Source organism: Amblyraja radiata, chromosome 16, assembly GCF_010909765.2.
Source record: "Amblyraja radiata isolate CabotCenter1 chromosome 16, sAmbRad1.1.pri, whole genome shotgun sequence".
Classification (NCBI taxonomy): domain Eukaryota; kingdom Metazoa; phylum Chordata; class Chondrichthyes; order Rajiformes; family Rajidae; genus Amblyraja; species Amblyraja radiata.
This window is the reverse complement of record NC_045971.1, coordinates 44,683,448-44,700,517: the sequence shown is the minus strand read 5'-3', so window position 1 is coordinate 44,700,517 and position 17,070 is coordinate 44,683,448.

The window sequence follows — 17,070 nt, the reverse complement described above, 5'->3', positions numbered from 1 at the left end:
AAAGTTTTGATCCGATCGATGAAATAGTACAAAAGTTATAAAGGTTTTGAAGGTTCACCCTCCCCACACCCCACAGACCCCATTTGCCCCCCCCCCAACACCTCTCCCCCCACCCCCTCTCCTCTGCAACCCCCTCCCCCACACCCCCTCCCCACACCCCTCCCCCACACCCTGCCCTCCCCCACACCCCCTCCCCCACACCCACCCTCAGCAACCCCCTCCCCCACATCCACCCTCCCCCACACAAAGGCTCACGAAAGTATCTTTACTTTAATTTGGCTATTTTTAATTTTTTAGGAGTTAGTTGAAGATTTGAGCGTCATTGAGATGGAAAATGAAGAACTCAAGGACAAGCTTCTGGCTGAAAAACACGGAATGAGAACCAAGGTCCGAAATATGACGGAAAAGCATGAGGCAGATTTAAAAAAACTCAACAGAAAACACAGGACTCAGCTCCGCAAAATCCATGAGAAACATGCTGAAGAAACATCACTGAAAGATCAGTGCTGTGTACAACTTAACAAAGATGTGCAACTTTTACAATCTCATGCCTGTGCACCTCTTGCAGAACAGGCAACTTGTTCTTTAAATGATTACACCAAACAGAAGATTGGGGAACTGGAAGGTAATTACTCAAAGATGACCTGTTAATATTTTTGGTCGGCCATAAATGTTCCTACCGCAGATTTGTACATCTGTCGTCACCTGCTGTGTAATTATCTCGTCCCTGTAACCTTATGAGATTTTGTGTATGCAAATTGGTTGTTGTAATTCTCATATTTTATCACTGATCACACTTAAAAATATACTTCATCGGTTGGTAAATGGGTTGGTACGTTCAGTGATCAGGAAAAGTAGCGTGTAATCTAAGTTTTATTCACTCAGGTATTCTGGTCAGATTCCTTGATCAGAAGATAGTGATGTTTAAAGTTTCAAGAAAAGAATTATTTGTGAAGCATTTGTGAGAGTCTGCCAAATGGCTGACAGGAACACACAGTAGTCATTTGGACAGATTCGTACAGATGCTTTCAAAACTTTCTCTTCTTGAATCCTTTAAACATCGCTATCACTGAATTTTAATTTTGAGACGCTGCTGATAGTTAAAACATGACATCGTGAAGGGCGGCCTGGTGGCGCAGCGGTGGAGTTGCTGCCTTTCAGCGCCAGAGACCTGGGTTTGATCCTGACTGTGGTGCTTGTCTGTACGGAGTTTGTATGTTCTCCCTGTGGGTTTTCATCCAGGTGCTTCGGTATCCTCACACTCCAAAGACGTACAGGTTTGTAGGTTAATTGACTTGGGTTCATGGTAAATTATCCCTAGTGTGTGTAGGATAGTGTTAGTGTGCGAGGATCATTGGTCGGCACAAATACGTGGTCGAAGGGCCTGTTTCCACGCTGTATCTCTAAATAAAATCATTTGAAGACATTTTACCATTCACAATGCCCTTGCTGGAAATGATACATCAAAGTTTTTTAATTTCAAATAGCTTTTAATGAGAAGACCACAGAGCAACCAGGACATTTCATTAACTCCATGAATGTCTTATCTCTGTGAGACTTGAGCTGTGTTTGCATGACAGTTTACGGAAGAGAGGGTGAAACCAGGGACAAGATACAATGATGGTGGAGACAGACTATTCAGCAGCAGAAGAGGAAATTTAATTGGAGTAATTTAAAATAAAATAAGGGTTTTAATGGAGCCAGTGGAGAATGATCATTTTGTTTGTTTGGGATTAAGCAACTTTATACCTTAATTTCCAAAATGTTGTTGAGGAGACACATTTTCTGTGGAGCTTTATTCAAGCTTCTAATCTTTTCTCACTAGTGATAGTTATGGAATTTATCATTGGATAAATATGTAAATGGAATTACCATTTTGTCTTACAAATCTTCAAGCTTAATGAATGGTAGCATTTCAAGGATATTTTATGATTTCAAATGTTGGTAATTAGTTGAACAGATGATTTTCACTGATTGCCATTAACTGCTGAGGAAACAATTGCAAATTGTGGAGGTGTTGCTTTTATTTGCAACAAATATCAGATAATTACGGGTGTTTTTTCCTTTCTCTTTCTTAAAGAACAAGTGAGGCTTATGACGCAAGAGGCTGAAAAATCAGAGGCCAGGTTCATTACAATGGAAGCTCAGTCCAAATTGAAAATCAAGAAGATTGAAGAGGAGCTGGACAATGTACAGGTACCCCAAATAAAAACCCCTTGTACCTGGTGACGATTAACTGAATATTAATCTGTTTACCATTTACCTAGAATTAAATTACTTTATCTTATAAAAAAAAAGGAAAATTGATAGTATGTTATTCCATGAGTTGTGGGAACCACACTTTTTTTTTTACAGTTAGTTATGTACATTGTAGATTTATAATCTGGGCTCAACTGTATGAAGGAGTGCTTCCCTACATTTCACAGCTCACTCCATTCCGTGTAGAACACCTTTCTGAAGAGTAAGTGACATGGGATAGATGTGAACCTGCAGGAAAATTCAATCATAAAATAGTTGTGGTAGAATGGAGCTGTCGGCAATAGCACATTAAAAGTATAATGCATGCTAAAGTTATTTAGAGAATCATACTGTTCATAAACAGGCCCTTCAGCCCAACTTGCCCACACTGACCAACGAGCCCCATCTACACTAGTCTTACCTGTCTAGAGTCATAAAGCAAAATATTTAATCTAGAATTTGAATGGTGACTATTTTACTGACCAATAGAAATCCCTTGGCTATAATTGACACTAAAGTTATTTCTACCCAGATTGTACCTTCTCTGCAGGAGCTGCTGGAGCTCAAAGATATAGCCGTTGACTTGGAAGAGGAGAACGAACAGTTACACCTGAAAGTGAACTGGCTACAACACGTCGAGGCACAAAACGGTGTGTGTATAGTATGTCTTTAATTGGGTAAGAAGGAACTGGGGATACTGGTTTACACCGAAGATAGACACAAAATGCAGGTCAGGCAGCATCTCTGGAGAAAAGAATAGGTGATGTTTCGGATCAAGACCGTCAGGGAGTCAGGGAGGGGGGGGGGGAATTAGAGGTATGGAGAGGTACAGAACAAAGTAGAGCCTGCATCGATGACTCGGGGAGGGTGGAGCTGACAATGGTCCATTGTTGGCTGGGGATGAGGTGATAATGAAGGAATACAAATGGTAAAATTAGCAAGAGGACTAGAGTGGGGGAGAGACAGACAGAGAGAGAGAGAGAATGGAAGGGTTATTTGGTTAGAGATCCTTCATCTCTTGTGTAAGAAGGAACTGCAGTTGCTGGTTTAAACCGAAGATGGACATACATAGCTGGAATAACTCAGTGGGACAGGCAGCATCTCTGGAGAGAAAGAATGGGTGACGTTTCGGGTCATGACCCTTCTTCTTTCTCATTATTTAAATGGTGATATGTGTTTTCTTACAGAGGATCTTCAAGCAAAATTGGAAGAATATGAAGAGCAACACCAGAACATGCAAGCAGATTTAGAACAAGCTACCAAGGGACAAACTTCCCAGGTTGGGAGAATTTGTGCTGCATTTAATTCCTCCATGTACAATCTTAATTCCAAGTGTGTGCATTCTGCACAGATTCAACAGTCTCAAGTATCCTGCTAATTAATATTACATTGTATTTCATGTTGCTTATTCAGATTAATTTTTAAATGGATCATTTAAGTAAGTTTTTATTTTGCTCTTTTCTATTATCATCCTTACATTTTGGCTTGATTCTTGCATCTGAGGGGTGCTATTTGCTTCCACACCAGATGGTTTCTGTATACATTACCATACACCTTGGACATGGAGAAAGTCTACTGAATTAGCTCGTGTGGTTGGGGAAGCAACAGAGTAGTTCCAGACTTTTTAATCTAGTTTGGGTAATTTTACCTATTAATATTATACGGTCATTAGGAATAATATTAGGTCATTCGGCCCATCAAGCCTACCCCACCATTCAATCATGGCTGATCAATTACTCCCTCCTAACCCCATTCTCCTGCCTTCTCCTCTAACCTCTGACACCTGTACTAATCAAGAATCTATCTATGCCTGAAAAATATCCACTGACTTGGCCTCTACAGCCATCTGTGGCAAAGAATTCCACAGATTCACCACCTTCTGGCTAAAGAAATGTCACCTCATCTCCTTCCTAAAAGAACATCCTTTAATTCTGATTATCCAGAACTCTAAACATTTATTGGCAAGACTGATTTCTGTGGTTAGAGCGTGTCCTATGCTTGAGCCGATATTCTCCAGATTTTAGAAGAGTGTAAAGTGAAAGGAAGGAGCGGGTGTGGAGAAAGGTGTGTTTGACTGATAGGCTGATAGGATATTTTTCCTAATGGGAGAGTCAAGACCTAAAGGGCATATCCTCAGGATAAGGAGCTGCAATAGACAATAGGTGCAGGAGTTGGCCATTCGGCCCTTCCATCCAGCACCGCCATTCAATGTGACCATGATCATCCCCAATCAGTACCCCGTTCCTGCCTTCTGCCTATATCCCCTGACTCCACTATCTTTAAGAACTCTTTCTAGCTCGCTTCTGAAAGTATCCAGGTAACCGGCCACCACCTCCCTCTGAGGCAGAGAATTCCACAGACTCACAACTCTCTGTGAAAAAGTGTTTCCTCGTCTCCGTTCTAACTGGCTTACCCCTTATTCTTAAACTGTGGCCCTTGGTTCTGGACTCCCCCAATATAGGGAACATGTTTCCTGCCTCTAGTGTGTCCAAACCATTAATAATCTTATATGATTCAATAAGATCCGCTCTCATCGTTCTAAACTCCAGAGTGTACAACCTAGCCGCTCCATTCTCTCAGCATTTGACAGTCCCGCCATCCCGGGAATTAACCTTGTAAACCTACGCTGCACTCCCTCAATAGCAAGAATGGACTTCTTCAAATTAGGGGACCAAAACTGGACACAGTTCTCCAGGTGTGGTCTCACTAGGGCCCTTAACAATTGCAGAAATACCTCTTTGCTCCTATACTCAACTACTCTTGTTGTGAAGGCAAACATGACATTTGCTTTCTTCACTGCCTGCTGTACTTGCATGCTTACTTTCATTGACTGATGAGCAAGGACCCCCGGATCCCGTTGTACTTTCCCTTTTCCCAACTTGACACCATTTAGATAATAATCTGTCTTCCTGTTTTTGCTACCAAAGTGGATAACCTCTCATTTATCCACATTAAACTGCATCTGCCATGCATCTGCCCACTCAGCCAAACTGTCCAAGTCACCCTGCATTCTCATAGCATCCCCCTGACAATTCACACTGCCACCCAGCTTTGTGTCATCTGCAAATTTGCTAATGTTACTTTGAATCCCTTCATCTAAATCATTGATGTACATTGTAAATAGCTGCACAGAGCTTTGCAATACCCCATTAGTCACTGCCTGCCATTCTGAAAGGGAAACGTTAATCCCTACTCTTTGTTACCTGTCTGCCAACCAATTTTCTATCCATGTCAACACTCTAGCCCCAATACCATGTGCCCTAATTTTGCCCACTAATCTCCTATCAAATTTGACCCGTTCTAATGGTTTCTGAAAGTCCAAGTACACTACATGTACTGGTTCTTCCTTGTCCATTTTCCTAGTTACATCCTCGAAAAATTCCTGAAGATTAGTCAAGCATGATTTCCCTTTCGTAAATCCATGCTAACTTGGACCGATCCTGTTACTGCTATCCAAATATGTCGCTATTTCATCTTTGACTCCAGCATCTTCCCCACCATCAATGTCAGGTTAACTGGTCTATAATTCCCTGTTTTCTCTCTCCCGCCTTTCTTATAAAATAGGATAACATTAGCTACCCTCTAATCCAGTGATTCCCAACCTGGGGCCATATGGCAAATTTCAGGGGGGGCACAGAAAGATTTTGGAATTTAGTGGGCCACAGGTTCAATGAAGGGGGCCACAGAGCTACCACCCTGTTGCCTCCTAAATTTCACTTCTAATAAATTTAAATCTATGTAGTTTAAATAATTTTGATGTTTGTGGAATAGAATAAAAGAGAATATATGTGCAATTAATACACACTGATATTTTTATGGAAAGTATTATAATATTGAAGTACTTTTTTTCCGCTAATAATGTCGGGGGGGGGGGGGGGGGGGGCCCAGAAAAATTAAAAGATCCCAAGGGGGCCATGAGCTAAAACAGGTTGGGAACCACTGCTCTCATCCACAGCAACTGATCCTGAATCTATAGAACATTGGAAAATTAACACCAATGTGTCCATGATTTCTAGAGCCACTTTCTAATGTACCCTGGGATGCAGACCATCAGGCCCTGGGGTTTTACCCAACACCATTTCCTGCCTAATGTGAATTTTCTTCCATTCCTCCGTCACCACAGATCCTCTGGCCACTAGTACATCAGGAAGATTGTTTGTGTCCTCCTCAGTGAAGATGGATCCAAAGTACTTGACATTTCTCCTCTGAGGGTTGAGAATCTTTTGAATTCTTTACCCTCCGGAGCTGTGGGGGGAGAACCATTCAGTATATTCAAGGGTTAGCCAGCTAGAATTTTACACTGCAGTAAAATTGAGGATTGAGTGGATGATGTTGCTTTGTGTGTAATGTGTCTGTAGACAAGTGAATCTGAATCTGCAGAGGAACTGCACAGCCGCCTGATGAAGTGGCGAGAGACGGTTTATAAGCCAACACCGAGCCATGACATCGATGAGAGGAATATCATGGAATTAAGGATGAGGCAACTTGAGGAAGAAAGAGAAGGTAAATTGTGGTGCTCTCTGGTTCTCACTTGGAACAAATCATACAGTTTACTTTGTTTTAATTTAAAATATTTAAGAAGTGAATGACTTGATTAGTGATCTTGATGACTTGAAAGTCGAGTGCACCTCTATTTAGGGATCTGTTTGTTGTCCATATTTCAGTCAAGACAAAGGCTACTGTCGACTTTTTAAAGCTGGAATTCTAACGTTTTTACTTTCAGCATCAAAATCCATGCTGACAATAGTTTTGTTCAGTTTTATTTACATTGGTAATTACAAAGGTAGCACACTTACCTTTTTGTCCAAATGGCCACTACACAGGCTTCACTCAGTTTATTCATGGATTTGCAGGTTCTCCTGAAGAAATACTGAAATAATGTCAATACATAAATCAGTATTGGTATTAGTTGTCTCTGGGATACCAGTGATGTAAATCTAGCTTTGTTACTGCAAGCTTTTAAAATGTAAAGCCAGCCAGCCAGCTGCAAGGTGTTTTAGCCCAGTCAGAAACTAACACCTTAACTTGGGGAAGCCACAAGGTAGTGATGGTCACCAGGGTCCAATCAGTCCATATTGTGTCTGTGTTCATGCTGTCTTTCTGAATGACGTGTCTTCCTGTGGCACAAAACTGATTGAGGATAACTGGTTCTTTCCCGGCTGTTCTGATCCAGATTTGATCTCAGAACTGCAGGAGCTGGAGGAGGAACTGGGGGAACTTCAGAGACGAGGACAGGATCAAGGATGGACAAAGCAGACCACAGCTGGCCAAAAGCTTATGGTATGTGCTCAGTCTGACACTTTTAAATATCTGTGGAAATTTAATGCTTGAGTTCCCTCGACATTTTATGCTGTTATTAATTTTAAGCTTTGCCAAGGTTGAATAAAATCGTTTTCTGTTTGGAGGAGGGGGGGGGGGGGGGGCAGCACAGTGATAGAGTTGCTGCCTTACAACACTAGACACCCGGGATCAATCCTGACCACTGGTGCTGTCTGTACCGAGTTTGCACGTTCTCCCCGTGACCACGTGGGGTTTCTCCGGCTGCTACTGATTCCTCCAACACTCCAAAGGCGTACAGGTTTATTGGCGTGGGTAAAACTTGTAACTTGTCCCTAGTGTGCAGGATAGTGTCCGGGGGTGAGCGCTGGTCGGCCTGGACTCATTGGGCCGAAGGGCCTGTTTCCCTGCTGCATCTCAAAAGTCTAAAGCCTTCAGTAGTTTTCAGAAGGTAAATATATACTGAGATTTGCTAAACTGAAAAAGCCTTCAACTCAATTTTCAGTGCCATTATAAGTTGGACTGAGCTGGATGGCTTCATACAAGGAGAAAGCATTATATCAGGCTCAATCATGTTCCATTTCTAATATTAAAAGTAAAATTACATCAATAGAGACAGATTTTGGAAATCACTGACAAATCTGGAAAGTACAGCTATATTTGTCATTTTAGCGAATTTACCCCTTTATATATAAACATTTGAACAGTTCAAATTAAAGATCAGTTTTGGACATGATGGGCAAAAGGACGGCTTCTGGGGTTGTGACAACCTGATCAATTTTAACTCCAATTTTTCATGTTTGGTGTTAATAGTCATTGGGTTCCATCCAGTGTGCACAGTATCTCTGTCTCTGTTACTGACGATCATTTACCCATCTGTATTTTTCAAAGGAAGTATTTAAAATACATCAAAGCAAATGAGTAGAGCGTTGGTGAATTCATTTTAGCTTGATACCAAGTAACTACATTTGGGAAATTTAAAGGGTTAATACAGCAACTTTGTTGTTCCGTGGTACAAATGTATTGTGAATTCATGTGCAAGGAAGTAAACGTTTCTATTATTATTCAGGATACTATTATTTATGAGGTAATAAAACTTTTAAGTCACAAACAGAAGAACATTCTCGTGTTTTATACCTTCTGCCCAAAGTACAGCAAGTGAAGATGTAAACAACTGAACAATAGCTGAGCTGTTTGACTTCTCCAATACTTCCGATGTCAACAAATACTCCTTTAATGGTTGATCTGCCTCCAGTGTATCAATGACCACATTGGCAACATATCTCCCCACAGCATTGGTTGTCACTTGGGTAGTCTACACCCCAGCGGTATCAACATTCTCTAATTTTATATAGCCCTTGTCTTCTCCCTCCTCCCCATCCCCCTTCTCAGCTCTCCTTCTAGTCCTACTGTCCACGCCTCTTCCTTTCTATTTACCAGCCTCTTCCATTCTATTTATCCAGCATCTGCAGTTCTTTCTTAAATAGATCTTGGAGAAGGCTGAACCAGCGGGCAGCTGCACAAACAAATGAATGACCGACTGTGGAGCCCCCGGTTTCACCCCAGTGGTGGAAGTTTTCTTGTAAGTTATACTATGTTAACACGTTGATAATAAAATTAATATTAACGTGTTAACATAGAAAACTTCTGCTGAAAGTCATGACTTGCAGGGCCAACTTGACCAGAAAACTGATAGTTGTGTTGTTGCAGAAACAAATGCATTGAATATTGATAAAGAAAGTCTTCAGAATGAAAATAAAGAACTTCACACATCTTTGTGCAGGTGGACTGCTGAGCACAGTCAACTGCAGGGGAAGGTGAATGAGAATGAACTCGCAACACATCTTGTGTGGGATCAGGCACAGGCATTCAACACTGAAAATTGTCGGCTTAAAGCAGATCTTGAAGAGATGAAGTCTGCATTTCAAAGTAAAGTTGGTGAATTTAAAGTTGGTGATGTCATTGAATCAGCAAGCACATTTACTGCAACAGCTCCAAGCCAAAACTTGAGCAGTTGGGCCAATATATGCAGATGATTTCAGGGTTGCAACATCAGGAGCAAGTTGTGGTGTGTGAAGCAGGTCAGCTCAAGCAGACTCTGCAAGAGAAAGATAAATATCTACAACAGCAGGGAGATGAGCTTGGACATCTCCAGAAGAAATCTGAAGAACACCAAGCCCTGGAAAAGCAATCCATGCAAAACATGGAAACCATTTCCAAACTTCAAAATCAAATCCAAGACTTGACCATGAAAACTCACAATCTGAAGCACACCATCGAGGAGAGAGACTTGATGCTGGCCTGTAAAGTGGAAGATTGTGTCAAACTCAGGACGGTTCATTCTGAAATGGACGACACCATTTCACAACTTTGAGCACAATTGGCAGCTTCCAGTTCTGAAGCTGAGAGGTTGAAATGTGTTATTAAGGAAAAGCAATGTTCTCTCTCTCAAATAAAGGAGCACGCAGCAGCTTGCAAAGAGGAGGGGAGGCAGAGGCTTCTCTCCGAAGCTGATGGTATATCCACAGAGAAACAGAACCTAAAGGTTGCCTGTGAAAGTCTGAAGCAGACACTGGACATCCTAACTCATGAGAAGCAATAATATTCTCAACAGTTGGATTCACTGAAAAACTCCCAGATGGCAGAGTTGTCAGAGTGGAAGACAAAGCACGACGAATTAAAGCACGAATATGAATCCCTTTTGTAATCCCTCGAAAATATCAGCAATGAGATGGATAAGATGAGGCAAATAGTTGAGACGGCAAGAAAAGAGAAACAGGAGGTGATGTTCAAGCTCCGCGATGTAGAAGCCAAACGACAAAGCATGGAGAGGCAGCTTGAGGAAGCTGGTGCCCAAAATGAAAAAATAAAGGACAAAATGAGAAAGTTTACAAAATCCAAGCAGCAGCGAGTTCAGGAGCTTGAGGAAGAGATTGAAAGAATTAGCAGCGAGTTACAAACTATTACCACAAAGCAGAGTCACGCAAGTGAATTGTCTGCCCAGTACAATCAGCTCCAGGAGGAAAGCAAATCACTGAAGCAATCTTAAAGCAGAGTTTTGACAAAACCCAAAATGAGGGCGAGCTTCTGCTGAATGAATTTAATTCATCCATATCCATCATAGAGGAGTTGCAGAGTGAGGATGATTCTTATCAGGCTGATTTTAATGAACCACTGTCATTAGATTCCCAATCCCTGGAGGATCAGCCTGTGCTGAAGGAAGGAAAGGTTCACACGACAGGGCAAGTAGGACCATTGTTGTCTCTGAAGCGTAGACAATTAGAGGATGACAAATCTCTTCTCCAGGAAGAACTTGAAAATTTCCAGGAAATGTCAGAAAAGGCCAAAAATGAGAGAGTGTTTGGAGGCAGAATGACTTAAAAATGTCGACAAGATAGATTAGTTAACATATGCAATATAATTTACTTGTCAATGAATTGGACTGCTTCAGAGAAGAGAAACGTCATCTGATGAAAGAAAAAGAGGTACAGGAAATAAAACTGGTGAAAGAATTTGAAGTGAGGCTTCGGTCTGCTCGGAGGTGTATTACACCTCGTCTAAAGGTGAGACCAAGGAGCTTCGAGAATTGTTAAAAAGTGAAGCAGCAGGAAATAATGATTTTGCAGAAGGACTGCATCAAGTACCAGGAGCTCATTTTGGACTTAGAGTGATGTGTCAAAACATCGGAATCTACCTGTGATGAAATGAGCAAGAGACTAGAGTCTATGACTGCAAAAGCTTCCGAGTCTGAAAGTCTGAAAAGATGAACTTGCATCTTATAAAGTCTTGCTCCAAGACACCAGAACTGAAACTGAAGGTGCTCGAATGCAGTGCTTAGGGTTCACAGAAGATCTTCGGAAGAACGAAGAGAAGACAAAAGCTCAAATTACTAAGGAGAAGGAACTACTTGAGATTTTAGATCAACTGAAAACAATTCATCTGAAAGAAATATTGAGATATCAGGATAAACTGGATTTGCTGGAACGGGACAAAGACGGAGTGGATGCAGCAACGTTGGAAATTGAGAGGCATTTCCCAGCAGCCGAAGCTAATGTTGAGCAGTAAGGATGCAGAGTTCTCAAAGCTTGTGTCATCAAAAGACAGTGACATTTCTGACTATCTAGTGGAAATCCAGCAGCAACATAGAAAGCAAATAGATGACTATGAAAATAATTTGAGGATTCTCCAGCAAGATAACCAGAAAGGAGCCAGAGCCATGAAAGAGCTGGAGATCCAACTTGTTAAGGTTAGGAAAGAAAAAGACAAAGCTGTTAGCCAGACGGGTGCCTTCACAAAATCGATGGCCCCCTTGCAAGATGACCGAGACCGCATGTTATCAGAATACACGGAGCTGGAACAATGGCATCTCGACATGCATTGCCAGAAACATCGCATCATTCAGAAGTGTGCAGCTGAAAACAATGAACTGAAGCAAGAGATCGGAAATGTTCTCAACCAGATGGATGACCTTAATTCTGACAACGCGCTGTTAAAAGCACAGTTGGTTCAGTACAGGGGGGAGCTAAACCAGGTCCTGTCTTTGAAGGATAATCAGTTGAAGCAAAAGCAACAACAGCAAATTAAGAATCTTGAGAATGAGAAATCCATCTTCAAAGAGCAATGGAAAGTTACACAAGGACCCCTTAAACAAAGTAATGAAAGCCCAAAGTCCTTGCAAGAAGAAAATCTGCAAATTTTGGAACAGCTTACAGAGCTCAAGGCTATTGGTTTCCAAAAGAAGAGGATAAAAATGAAACAAATGAGAGGCAATTAATTCAAGAGCTTCAGCAACAACTTAAAACTAAAACTCTGGAATGCGAAGAACTCAAAAAAGAAAACTAATATTAGAAGAGCTGACTTAAAAGAATAGAAAATATATGAACTGAATTTGAAAATCTGGCTCAAGTAAAGGCGGGAGTGAAAATGTCTGAAAGTGCTGATGGAATAGCGCAGGAGAAACCTGAAGAATATTTGGTGGGATTGTCAGTGATGAAGCAAAGACTTTTGGATGTTATTAATGAGAACAAGGAAGTTGCTTCTCGGGCAGAATCTTTTGAGAAAACGTTGCTGGCAGTACAGACGGACAGAGACAGATGTCTGGAGGATATTCGGAAACTTCAAATAAGGCAAACATGATCTCAAGGTAGAAATTAATGTTTTTTAAGCACAAATCTTAGAAGGGACTTTTTAAAAGAGCACTTTCATTTACTAATGACATGCACGGAAACAAGCCCTTGCATCAATGAATAAATTGAGCAGGATACTAAATCTCAAGGTACTAAAGATGAAGCCATGACATTGTTCATTGATGGGACTTGTTCCTCAGGATGCATATGATGAATAAATATTCGTGTTTTTACATTTTAATTTAAAAGATTCCAAGATGGACACAGCAAAGATATGTTGTAATCATGTTTTACATTCATGTGTGTATAAAGATTGACCACTATTTTCATTTTGCAGGAAAAGGAAGAACTGGAAACCCTTCAGCAAACAACACAGCAGGAGCGCAGAGAGCAAGATCCGTCCTCCTGCAAGAATGAATTGGCTGAGCTAAGGTTTGGTTCTACTTGGACTGGGATATCAGTTGCATTTCTATTGTGCCATACGATCAAATGGGAATATCCCTTGATGCTTTGGCCAGTTAACTACGATTGAAGTGTCGATGATGGTAGCAAACACGGCAGTCAATTTTCATAGGGTGGTGTCGTAGAGCCACAAATGATTCAACTCCTTGACGAAGGAGAATCCGTCTGGTTAAAGGAGGAGGACATTCAGTTGCGAATGGCTGGACGGCTTCCTTTAGGTTGTTTTAGATTAGTTCAGTTTAGAGAGAATCTAAATCCAAGATGACTATCAACACGCATTTGGGATTGTTTCCGTTCAATAGGCTTCCATTTTGTATATCATCAGCCCCAGGGATTTTTCAAGGGTTTATGACACAAATTCTAGAGGGAATTGAAGGTTTGGTGTGTTACTTGGATGACATCCTCATCTCAGCCCCTGGCAGGCAGGCACATGATGAAAGGTTGGAAGTGGTACTCAAATGCTTTGAGACACACAGTGTAGGAGTGAAGGCACAAAAGTGTGAGTTCTTTCACAACTCGGTAGAGTACTTGGGTCATAAGATAGACAAGGATGGTCTACACCCCATCAAGGGTAAAGTTGATGCGATCAAGAATGCGCCCACTCCCAGAAACAGGCCCTTCGTCCTACTGAGTCTGCGCCGACCAGCAACCATCCCGTACACTAGCGCAATCCTACACACTAGGGACAAATTACAATTTTAACCAATCCAAATAGCCTACAAACACTCACGTCTTTGGGATGTGGGAGAAAACCAGAATACCTGGAGGAAACCTACGCAGCCACAGGGAGAAGATGCAAACTCCACACAAACAGCACCTACAGTCAGGATTGAACCTGGGTCTCTGGCGCTGTAAGGCAGTAACTCTGCCCCCACTGTTACTTGATAGAATCTGAAGAACCATGTGTACACAATGTGGATGGAATTAGAGAATTCTGCTTGTAGTAGCACTGAATGATTTAGCCACTTAATGCTCCCCCTTTCCTCTTTGACACGCGTCTTTGAATTGTTTTAAAAATATATATATTATTATTGAGTCATTTTTACAACTTTTTAAGGGAATATAATCTAGGTTATAATTTGCTGAGTAAAACATAATTTCTCCTCCCCTTCCCCTGGCATTTTTGCTAGTTTCTATACCCATTGCTTCCTCCAATTCAAGAAATGGTCTTTCCTGTACTGCTCCATCAAACCGCTTGTAGAGGAATCCACTGACTGCAGAAAGCAGCTGCTTCAAATTCCTTGGAGAAGATTCCTTGAAAGCCGTGTGTTCTTCCCAGCCCTTGGTATCGATGACATTTCATTGAGAAGGTGGGGTTACTGTGTTATCGTTTACGCTGCTGTTTTCTTTCCAGGCATGGACCTCTTCTTGTCAGACCTGCACCCAGGGAGCAAACCATTGAAGTGGAATCAATCGAGGAATGTGAAGAGGCTTTGGAGATAGACCCCAATGAACAGGTGGTGGTGGCACGGAAGGTGTGTATTGCCAATCAATTCTTTGTTTTCTAGTTTTAATGTAATTTCCTGACATTTTACACTGTATCTTGCCCCCCACCCCCACCCCAGTGAACTGGGCAACTCTGAAAAATCTGCTTCCATGTACTTACTAACTAATAAATAGGATACATAGTACATCGGTTTGGAGTGGGTGATTCAGGCATCAACACAGAAAACCTGGCCTGGTTTCTTTGTCCAGCCTCCAGGTCTGCACGTGGTGCCCCTCCCCTCACCCAGCAACTCCTCCTCTCCTGGGAGACATGAGGTGTTTGAGTTACTCTCATGTCCCACTCACGCGAATCGGTTTTCAAATGGATATCTCTAATCTCTCTGTTTCAGTATGAAAGAGTGCAGTGAATACAGGCCAAGGTGTAAGCCTAATCTCAAAATCAATGCAATAAATTTGGTTATCTCATCTTAACCAAAAGAAGATCTGAAATGTAGAGACACCTTTCCAGGAACAGAGAGAGCAGGAAAAACAGCTGATGAAGGTTCATCTTTCCCCACCTTCATCATGCTGTATAGTGTAAGAATGGATACGTCACCCATCACCAAGGAATCCAAGACTAACCATGGAAGCACTGTCATTTTCTGATTGACTGTGATAGAGGATTGTTTAAAACATAGAAACATAGAAATTAGGTGCAGGAGTAGGCCATTCGGCCCTTCGAGCCTGCACCGCCATTCAATATGATCATGGCTGATCATCCAACTCAGTATCCCGTACCTGCCTTCTCTCCATACCCTCTGATCCCCTTAGCCACAAGGGCCACATCTAACTCCCTCTTAAATATAGCCAATGAACTGGCCTCGACTACCCTCTGTGGCAGGGAGTTCCAGAGATTCACCACTCTCTGTGTGAAAAAAGTTCTTCTCATCTCGGTTTTAAAGGATTTCCCCCTTATCCTTAAGCTGTGACCCCTTGTCCTGGACTTCCCCAACATCGGGAGCAATCTTCCTGCATCTAGCCTGTCCAACCCCTTAAGAATTTTGTAAGTTTCTATAAGATCCCCTCTCAATCTCCTAAATTCTAGAGAGTATAAACCAAGTCTATCCAGTCTTTCTTCATAAGACAGTCCTGACATCCCAGGAATCAGTCTGGTGAACCTTCTCTGCACTCCCTCTATGGCAATAATGTCCTTCCTCAGATTTGGAGACCAAAACTGTACGCAATACTCCAGGTGTGGTCTCACCAAGACCCTGTACAACTGCAGTAGAACCTCCCTGCTCCTATACTCAAATCCTTTTGCTATGAAAGCTAACATACCATTCGCTTTCTTCACTGCCTGCTGCACCTGCATGCCCACTTTCAATGACTGGTGTACCATGACACCCAGGTCTCGCTGCATCTCCCCTTTTCCTAGTCGGCCACCATTTAGATAATAGTCTGCTTTCCCTGTTTTTGCCACCAAAATGGATAACCTCACATTTATCCACATTATACTGCATCTGCCAAACATTTGCCCACTCACCCAGCCTATCCAAGTCACCTTGCAGTCTCCTAGCATCCTCCTCACAGCTAACACTGCCCCCCAGCTTAGTGTCATCCGCAAACTTGGAGATATTGCCTTCAATTCCCTCATCCAGATCATTAATATATATTGTAAATAGCTGGGGTCCCAGCACTGAGCCTTGCGGTACCCCACTAGTCACTGCCTGCCATTGTGAAAAGGACCCGTTTACTCCCTACTCTTTGCTTCCTGTTTGCCAGCCAGTTCTCTATCCACATCAATACTGAACCCCCAATGTGGTGTGCTTTAAGTTTGTAAACTAATCTCTTATGTGGGACCTTGTCGAAAGCCTTCTGGAAGTCCAGATACACCACATCCACTGGTTCTCCCCTATCCACGCTACTAGTTACATCCTCGAAAAATTCTATAAGATTCGTCAGACATGATTTACCTTTTGTAAATCCATGCTGACTTTGTCCAATGATTTCACCACTTTCCAAATGTGCTGCTATCACATCTTTAATAACTGACTCTATCAGTTTCCCCACTACCGATGTTAGACTAACTGGTCTGTAATTCCCCGTTTTCTCTCTCCCTCCCTTCTTAAAAAGTGGGGTTACGTTTGCTACCCGCCAATCCTCAGGAACTACTCCAGAATCTAAAGAGTTTTGAAAGATTATTACTAATGCATCCACTATTTCTGGAGCTACTTCCTTAAGTACTCTGGGATGCAGCCTATCTGGCCCTGGGGATTTATCGGCCTTTAATCCATTCAATTTACCCAACACCACTTCCCGGCTAACCTGGATTTCACTCAATTCCTCCAACTCCTTTGACCCGCGGTCCCCTGCTATTTCCGGCAGATTATTTATGTCTTCCTTAGTGAAGACGGAACCAAAGTAGTTATTCAATTGGTCCGCCATATCCTTGTTCCCCATGATCAACTCACCTGTTTCTGACTGCAAGGGACCTACATTTGTTTTAACTAATCTCTTTCTTTTCACATATCTATAAAAACTT